This window comes from Mustela lutreola, chromosome 7, assembly GCF_030435805.1.
Source record: "Mustela lutreola isolate mMusLut2 chromosome 7, mMusLut2.pri, whole genome shotgun sequence".
Taxonomy (NCBI): Eukaryota; Metazoa; Chordata; class Mammalia; order Carnivora; family Mustelidae; genus Mustela; species Mustela lutreola.
The window spans coordinates 59,221,992-59,230,472 of NC_081296.1; positions in this window are offsets into that span (position 1 = coordinate 59,221,992).

Genomic DNA, 8,481 nt, shown 5'->3' on the forward strand with positions numbered 1-8,481 from the left:
TTTCTGAGAACCCAGGTAAGTTAAAGAGAACATCGATCTCTCACCTTAAATTCACTGATTCAGGGCTGCTCCTGACTTTGACACTGGGTTGCATTTAAGGAAGGCAGATTGCTTCTATTACCTGCCCTGTCAGGCTCACATAGTTTCTGTGAAAATCACAGATGATAATAAATGGAAAGACTGTCTTTTATAGTGTACAATGATACAGATAAGTAATTCATTATAAAATTTTTACTGTTTTTGTGACTTGAGGAGCTTAATCATATACTAAACAGGAGAAGGAGGCATACAGAACAACAGACAAGAGGCAAGTGAAATTCTCCCCACTGTGTGTTTCTATGTGTTCTACTATCCCAGGAGGGTCCTCTGTCCAGTCAACTTCTATTTCTGAGGGTCACAGTACAGTTATTTCCAAAGGTGGTGTTCTTCTACATAGTGTAGTTATCACACAGCTATATGCTCACTTTCAAAAATCCAGAGATCATTTCCAAATTTTCATCTCTATATTCTTCAATCCTAAAAATACAAAAATTCACAGATTGCCTTTTACACATTACAGTAGAATGATCAGCAGCTTGGGCTTATCAAAGTCACATACTCTACCAACTCTACCAAGTGAGATTACAACTTACTTGCTACATGAGCATGTCAAATTTACATGACCTCTCTGAACTTCAGTATTATCATTACTAATGTGGAGATAATAATACTTCCTTACAGGGTGTTGTGAGAAGTAGATGTTATAGGTAAACTTACCTGACTCAGTACCTATCACACAGTGTGGTACCATAAATGTTATCTATTACATGTGGAAGAGTGTATGCACATGACTGACTTTCTTTCTTTTTTTTTTAAGATTTTTTCTTTATTTATCTGACAGAGATCACAAGTAGGCAGAGAGGCAGGCAGAGAGAGAGGAGGAAGCAGGCTCCCTGCAGCGCAGAGAGCCCGATGTGGGGCCCGATCCCAGGACCCTGGGATCATGACCTGAGCCGAAGGCAGAGGCTTAACCCACTGAGCCACCCAGGTGCCCCCATGACTGACTTTCAAGTACAGAAAACTATTCCTCAAATTCTGAAACTTCCATTGTTCTACAAGAACTAGTTTTAGGCAGAGCTTCTATATCCACACTCACATTCAATCACTTAAGCATATTTCCCAAATAACAATTTTTCTCCTTAGTGGAAATCAAAAACTAGCCAAAGACTTCCTAAGAGATGCAAGAAAGAGCTATGTGTTCTGGCAAGGCTGTGATCCTTCTACTACTGCTGTCCCCTCAATCCAAAGTCATAAATTTCAATTAAAAAGATTTTTTTCTGACCACCACAGATAACACTGGATACTTTCCTTGTTGTTAGTTGGTAAGAGGAAAGAGGGAATGGAGAAAGGACCAAGGCAGGTGCTTCGAGGAATTTCTGAAGGCTGTACCCATCCAGACTCACATTTGTGTTGATCTGCCAGGAAAATAGACTTTTCTTTCAATCTGCCCTTTTCATAAAGCATATAAAATTCTTTAGTTTTTACCTACACTTTAGTTGTATAATGGAGAAAGCAGAGGTAGTTTAGGCATATTTTAGTTAGAAAGTCTTGGTTATGTTCTATTATTCTATTATGTTCTTGGTTATGTTCTATTCCCCATTCTTCTCGTTTATTCATTTGATTAAAGTGAATTTGCTTACTATGTGCTAGAGCTCAAGCCATACCAGTGTTGTACAAAGTCAATCCTCAGCCAACATGAATATAAATATACTTAAGGCATTTCATGATACATGTCACAGAAGTGTAATGCATGAGGATAGTGAAAAAAAGGTTACTGTGGTGATGAGAAAAGGCAGCATAGCAGATGTGACATTTGTGTATTGCTTCAAGAATTGGCAAGTATTACAATACACAAACACAGAGTCTAAAAAAGTTATTTCAAGCAGATCTAAAATATGAAAAGCAGATACATTTGTTGCGCAATGGGTTAATGGTGAAGCATGCAGATTATCTACATAATAGATATTGGTTTTGCAGAATAAAAAAGTAAAGATGATAAAGATTAGTTTGTGCCTGACATTGGGAACTAATACAGATATTTAAGAATTATGAGACAAATGTAGTGAGTCAATGAAGAGGGCGCAAGGAATTGGAGACAAGGCCAGTAATTAGGGAAGATGCTCCATCTGTAAATGTGATGGGTCATTTGAAGGAAAGAAACAATGCACGTAAAGACTCCTTTACAGAGAATGCTGAAAGGGACACCTGGGTGGCTCATTTGGTTGGGCTGCTGCCTTTGGCTCGGGTCATGATCCTGGGGTCCTGGGATGGAGTACCACATCAGGCTCCTTGCTCGGCGGGGAGCCTGCTCCTCTCTCTGCCTCTGCCTGCCACTCTGCCTGCTTGTGCATGGTCTCTCTCTCTGACAAATAAATAAACAAATAAAATCTTTAAGAAAAAAAAAAGAGAGGATGCTAAAATAAAGTAGATCAGGGGAGATATACAGATGTACTAAAACTATAAGGTTTTAGCTTTAAGACTGTCAAGTCAGAAAATAAAAGTATTAAGAAATACATGAAAAAATTGGTGGCTGAGTAAAGTTGGAGTGAACATGAGGAGTGATGTCAAATATGACACCAAGATTCGAGAATGGATAGATAGGACAATGGTGGACTCATTTTTAAAAATAAGGAAATTGGACACAAAATTCGTGGGGATAGAGAAAATAGATGATCATATTTCTATTAAACAGTTGGAGTTTCAGATACTAGTGAGATGTACAACTGGAAATATGAGTCAGGATGTCTAGAAATGAATATAGGTCCAAGATATAATTGTAGAGTAATCCATATGAGTAATAACTGAATGTACAAGAGTGACTGAATTCCCTGAAAGAATATAAAGAAAAAAAAAAAAAAAAAGCAAAACCCAACCATATAGAGAAGTCATAGTAATAATGTGAAAGGAGAGAAAGGAGCCAACAAATTGGGCAAAAGAGTGTCAGAGGTAGAGCCAGTGGAGAGCCAAAGAAGCCAAAACTGAACTGCTCGTCAAAATGAAGGATGAAAACAGTAAAAAAAACAATTGAGATACCAATTTACATAAATGTTTCTGCTTTGTAAATGGGCAGTTTGGGCCTGGTATATCAAAGGCACACACTATAAATATCAAATAGGTTCATTAGCAGATAAATAATATAATAAATGACAGAGAATTGTCAGAGAACAGATTTATGAAATGTATACCCCGTTAGGGGCTAAAAGAAAAAGTTTTCAAAGAACCTATATGCCCCTCTGTTGTTACTCACACCTTCAATACTCAGCAGCTTGACATCAGTCAAAGAACTGTAACCATTTGGATGAAGGCAGAGCATTGGAATGCCAGGTGAAGCACATGTTTAAAAAAGGGAAGAAAAGTTTCTGGGCACTGAATAGATGGATCAGGCAGCCAAGCTGACCACAGGCTAGAAAGAAAGTCACAGAGACTGAAAAAATAACTAAAAGCAAAGCAAAACAAACACAAAGTCGGGGCACCTGAGAGGCTCAGTTAGTTAAGCATCCAACTCTTAGTTTTGGCTAAGGTCATGATCTCAGGGTCATGAAATTGAGCCCCACATCAGGGCTCCACACTTAGTGGGGAGTCTGCTTGAAGATTCTCTCTTTCCTTCTCCCTCTGTCTCTCTACCCTTCCCCAGTAAATAAATAAATACATCTTTTTTTTTTTTTTTTTTTTTTTTTTTAAAGCCAAGGTAAACTGTTAGGAAACTTGGAAAGGAAGACAATCATATGATAAACACTGAGTCTTCCATGATATTCTTCTACAGATTTATTCTTTTCTTTGGGGGCTAGATATACACTTTCCCCTACTCATACCTTCAGCTACCCATACACAGTGACTCTCTTTCACGGGCCTGACTCCTGTTCCATCCTTCTTCTCTAGGATACCAATAGCAACATGCCACAGAGGAAGCTGACATCATGGTGAGTTGAGGAAAACTTAATTCCTGAAACATAGAAACCTTAGTGGTTGCTGATTTACTCACTACAGATTTTATTTCCATCGCTCCCACTTACCTGTTTTGACAAGAAAATTAAGAGAACAGTATCATTAAATATTCAGATAGATTATAGTTCTCCCCAAATCAAAGGGATCCTATACAGGATCATTATAGACACTCAAAATGGCTGTATAAAAATGGTCAGAACAGCAGCTAATTACATCCCCAGGAGGTAGTGACCAAGTAATGCTGCAGAGATTTGGGACTGCCAAACTGAGATCACTTGGCTTAGGGAATTATTGCCTATGGTTGATTTGGTTCTCCCAATGTAGCCAAGCACAGAAGCTATTAATAAGAAAAAATGAGAGGTATTTAGTTTTCTAACAACAAAGAGACCTTTGCCATCTTTTAAACATTAAATCTTTATTTTATGATGACTAAAGTTGAATTCAAAAGCAACAGTAAATCACATACCCTCCCCAATGTCCATAATCCCCTGTAAACCTGGTGATTCACAGACCTGTACCCCTGGGGATACAAATATATGTTTATAAAAAATAAAAAATTAAAAAAAAAAAAGCAACAGTAAAAAACTATCCTTTGACAATTTTTAACCTTTTTATCAGGTTGATTACCTCAATAATATTCAACTTAAAACAAGAATATATTAAAAAGTATGAAGAATAAAAGAATAATACATGGAAATAAAACCATTATTATATTGCATGAAAAAAGTAGAGAGAATATGTAATAAAATGAGAGTTAAATTGACTTCAAATATAGTGTTTTTATACATACTCTACTGAATCCTCACAACCACACTATGAAGCACATGTTGCCACCTAATCTCAAACTATTTTTCATCTAAAAGTCACACATATTAGAAGTTTGGTCTATATATGAATTTAAGACAGTCCCAAAATTTTCTTCTTTCTCCTACAGCTAACTTCCTTAAATTACTGAAAAGTCAATATTACACAACATATTCATGAAGTACCTATAATCTTGAATCCAAATTTCAGACAAATACAAGAGCAAAAATAAAATTGTTAACCTCAATTACGTAAATAAATTCATACATCCAGACTAAGAGTTCAAACTTGAGATGCTGCTTCTTTCATCTTTCTTTGCAGCAGAAGAAACAAAAATGTAAACTCCATCTACTTAGAAAGGCTGGGAAATAAAGCTACAATTCCAAACCACAACGCATTCAAAAAAAAAAAAAAAAACTTTATATGCAATAAAAATTGAAACAGAACAGGAGTGAACACCAAAATAAAAATCATGCCTCCTAAGATCCTAAACTAGTCCCTGAGCTCAACAGTCTCAAAAAGAGATGGATACACTTGGAACAAAACCAATGATCTTTACTTTGAACAGAAACATGGGAGTGTGTGAACATTCACTCTACAGAGTGACTGAGGAAAGGCATTTAAGGGAAAGACACAGATACAGCAACTTTAGAATAAGTAGACCATGTGTGGTGGAATGAAAGAAAAATCAAGGCAAGAGGAGGTGGGAAGCAGCAAAACACTTGACTATTCCCAATATGCAATGAGAAGAAAGGATAAACCATAAGGCAAATGATCAAAATTAACAAATATGGCTGCTCTGAGCCAGTAGTTAGCCCAGGAATCCAGGAGAGAATCATCCCAACAGTTGAGAGATGATTTGGAGACAACATTGCAAACTCACCTGCCTTCTATCACATCTCACTAAAACCCCTAGTTCCTCCACCACAGTATCTTTTTAAATTTCTAGCATATTCAATATTAGATTAATAATTGGGGTGCTTGGCTGGCTCAGTTGGTAAATCATGGGACTCTTGATCTCAGGGTTGTAAGTTCAAGCTCCACATTAGGTATAGAAATTAAAAATAAAATCTTAAAATAATAATTAGATATGCATTATACTAATTTTATTATATGGGCACCGGGGTGGCTAAGTTGGTTAAGCAACTGCCTTCCACTCAGGTCATGATCCCAGGGTCCTGACTTGATCAGCAGGGAGCCTGCTTCTCTCTCTCCCTCTGCCACTCCCCCTGCTTGTGTTCTCTTGCTCTCTCTCTGTCAAATAAATAAATAAAATCTTTAAAAAAACAAAAACAATTTTATTATAAAATAAAGCAAGAGATGACCTATATGAAAATATTTCAAGAAAGTAAAGGGAAATGACGCAAAATAAATATCATATACATAATAGGCTATATACCATGAAGTAGTGAAAGGTATGAGGAAAATTTCCTATGAATTTTTAAAGATCTAACTTCTTTCTAAAATGACAGAAAATATATATGAGTTATGCAATGAAATAAATGACAGAAAATATGAAGTGGTGAAAATATATTGGAGAAATTCAAGAAATACAAAAAGAACTCATTTTATTGTGCTTTGTTTTATTGCACTTTGTAGAACTGCATTTTTTACAAATCAAACTTTTGTGGCAACCTTGCTTTGAGCAAATCTATTAGTGCCATTTTTCTAACAGTATTTGCTTACTTTATGTCTCTGTATCAATTCTGATTTGCTCACAATACTTGAAACTTTCTCATTATTTTATGATTGTTAGGGAGAACTGTGATCAGTTATCTTTGCTGTTACTACTGTAATTGTTTGGGGGTACCACAAATCATACCCATATAAGACAGCAAATTTAATTTAAAAAATGTGTATGTGCTCACTGTTCCACCACATGGCTATTCCCCATCTCTCTCCCTTTCCTGGGACCTCCCTATTCCTTGAGTCACAATATTGAATTGGGCCACTTAACAACCTTACAAAACCCTCTAAGTGTTCAAATTACATTAAAGTGAGAGACACTTTAATGTAAAAGCTGGAATTGATTAAGCTTAGTGAGGAAAGCATGTGAAAAGCTAAGACACGCAAAAGGTAGGCCTCTTGCACAAAACAGCTAAGTTGTGAATTCAAAGGAAAAATTCTTGAAGGAAATTAAAAGTGTATCCAGTGTAACACAGTCTCCAAAGGCAAAGGAAACAAAAACAAAGATGAACTTTTGGGACTTCATCAAAATCAAAAGCTTCTGCACAGCCAAGGAAACAGTCAAGAAAACAAAGAGGCAACCCACGGAATAGGAGGAGATATTTGCAAATGACAGTACAGACACATGATTGATATCCAGGATCTATAATGAACTCCTCAAACTCAACACACACAAAACAGACAATCATATCAAAAAAATGGGCAGAAGATATGGACAGACACTTCTCCAATGAAGACATACAAATGGCTATCAGACACATGAAAAAGTGTTCATCATCACTAGCCATCAGGGAGATTCAAATTAAAACTACATTGAGATAGTACCTTACAGCAGTTAGAATGGCCAAAATTAGCAAGACAGGTAACAACAGGTGTTGGAGGGGATGTGGAGAAAGGGGAACCCTCTTCCACTGTTGGTGGGAATGCAAGTTGGTGCAGCCTCTTTGGAGAACAGTGTGGAGATTCCTCAAGAAATTAAAAATAGAACTTTCTTATGACCCTGCCCTTGCACTACTGGGTATTTACCCCAAAGACACAGATGTAGTGAAAAGAAGGGCCATCTATACCCCAATGTTCATAGCAGCAATGGCCACGGTCGCCAAACTGTGGAAAGAACCAAGGTGCCCTTCAACAGAAGAATAGATAAGGAAGATGTGGTCCATATACACTATGGAGTATTATGCCTCCATCAGAAAGAAAGAATAACCCAACTTTTGTAGCAACATAGATGGGACTGGAAGAGATTCTGCTGAGTGAAATAAGTCAAGCAGAGAGAGTCAATTATCATATGGTTTCACTTATTTGTGGAGCATAACAACTAGCATGGAGGACATGGGGAGTTAGAGAGGAAAAGGGAGTTGGGGGAAATTGGAAGGGGAGGTGAACCATGAGAGACTATGGACTCTGAAAACAATCTGAGGGTTTTGAAGAGGGGGGGTGCGATTTTGGGGTACCAGGTGGTAGGTATTATAGAGGGCACGGATTGCATGGTGCACTGGGTGTGGTGCAAAAATAATGAATACTGTTATGCTGAAAATAAAAAATGAATTAAAAAAGTGTATCCAGTGAATATACAAATGATAAGAAAGCAAAACAGCCTTACTGCTGATATGGAGAAAGTTGGTGCAGTCTGGCTAGAGCAAGCCAGCCAAAACATTCCCTTAAGCAAAAGCCTATCCCAGAGCAACCCCTAACTCTCTTCAATTCTATGAAGGCTAAGAGAGATGAGGAAGCTACAGAAGAAAAGTTTGAAGCTAGCAGAGGCTGGTTCACAAGTTTAAGGAAAGAAGGCATCTCTGTAACATAAAAGTGCAAGCTGAAGCAGCAAGCGCTAATGCAGAAGCTGTAGCAAGTTATCCAGAAGAGCTCACCAAGATTATAACGATGGCTACAATGAACAACAAAAATAGTCTTCTATTGGAAGAAGATACCATCTAGGGTTTTCATAGCTAGGAAGGGGATTCTATGTTTGGCTTCAAAGCTTCAAAGGAGAAACTGACTCTCTTG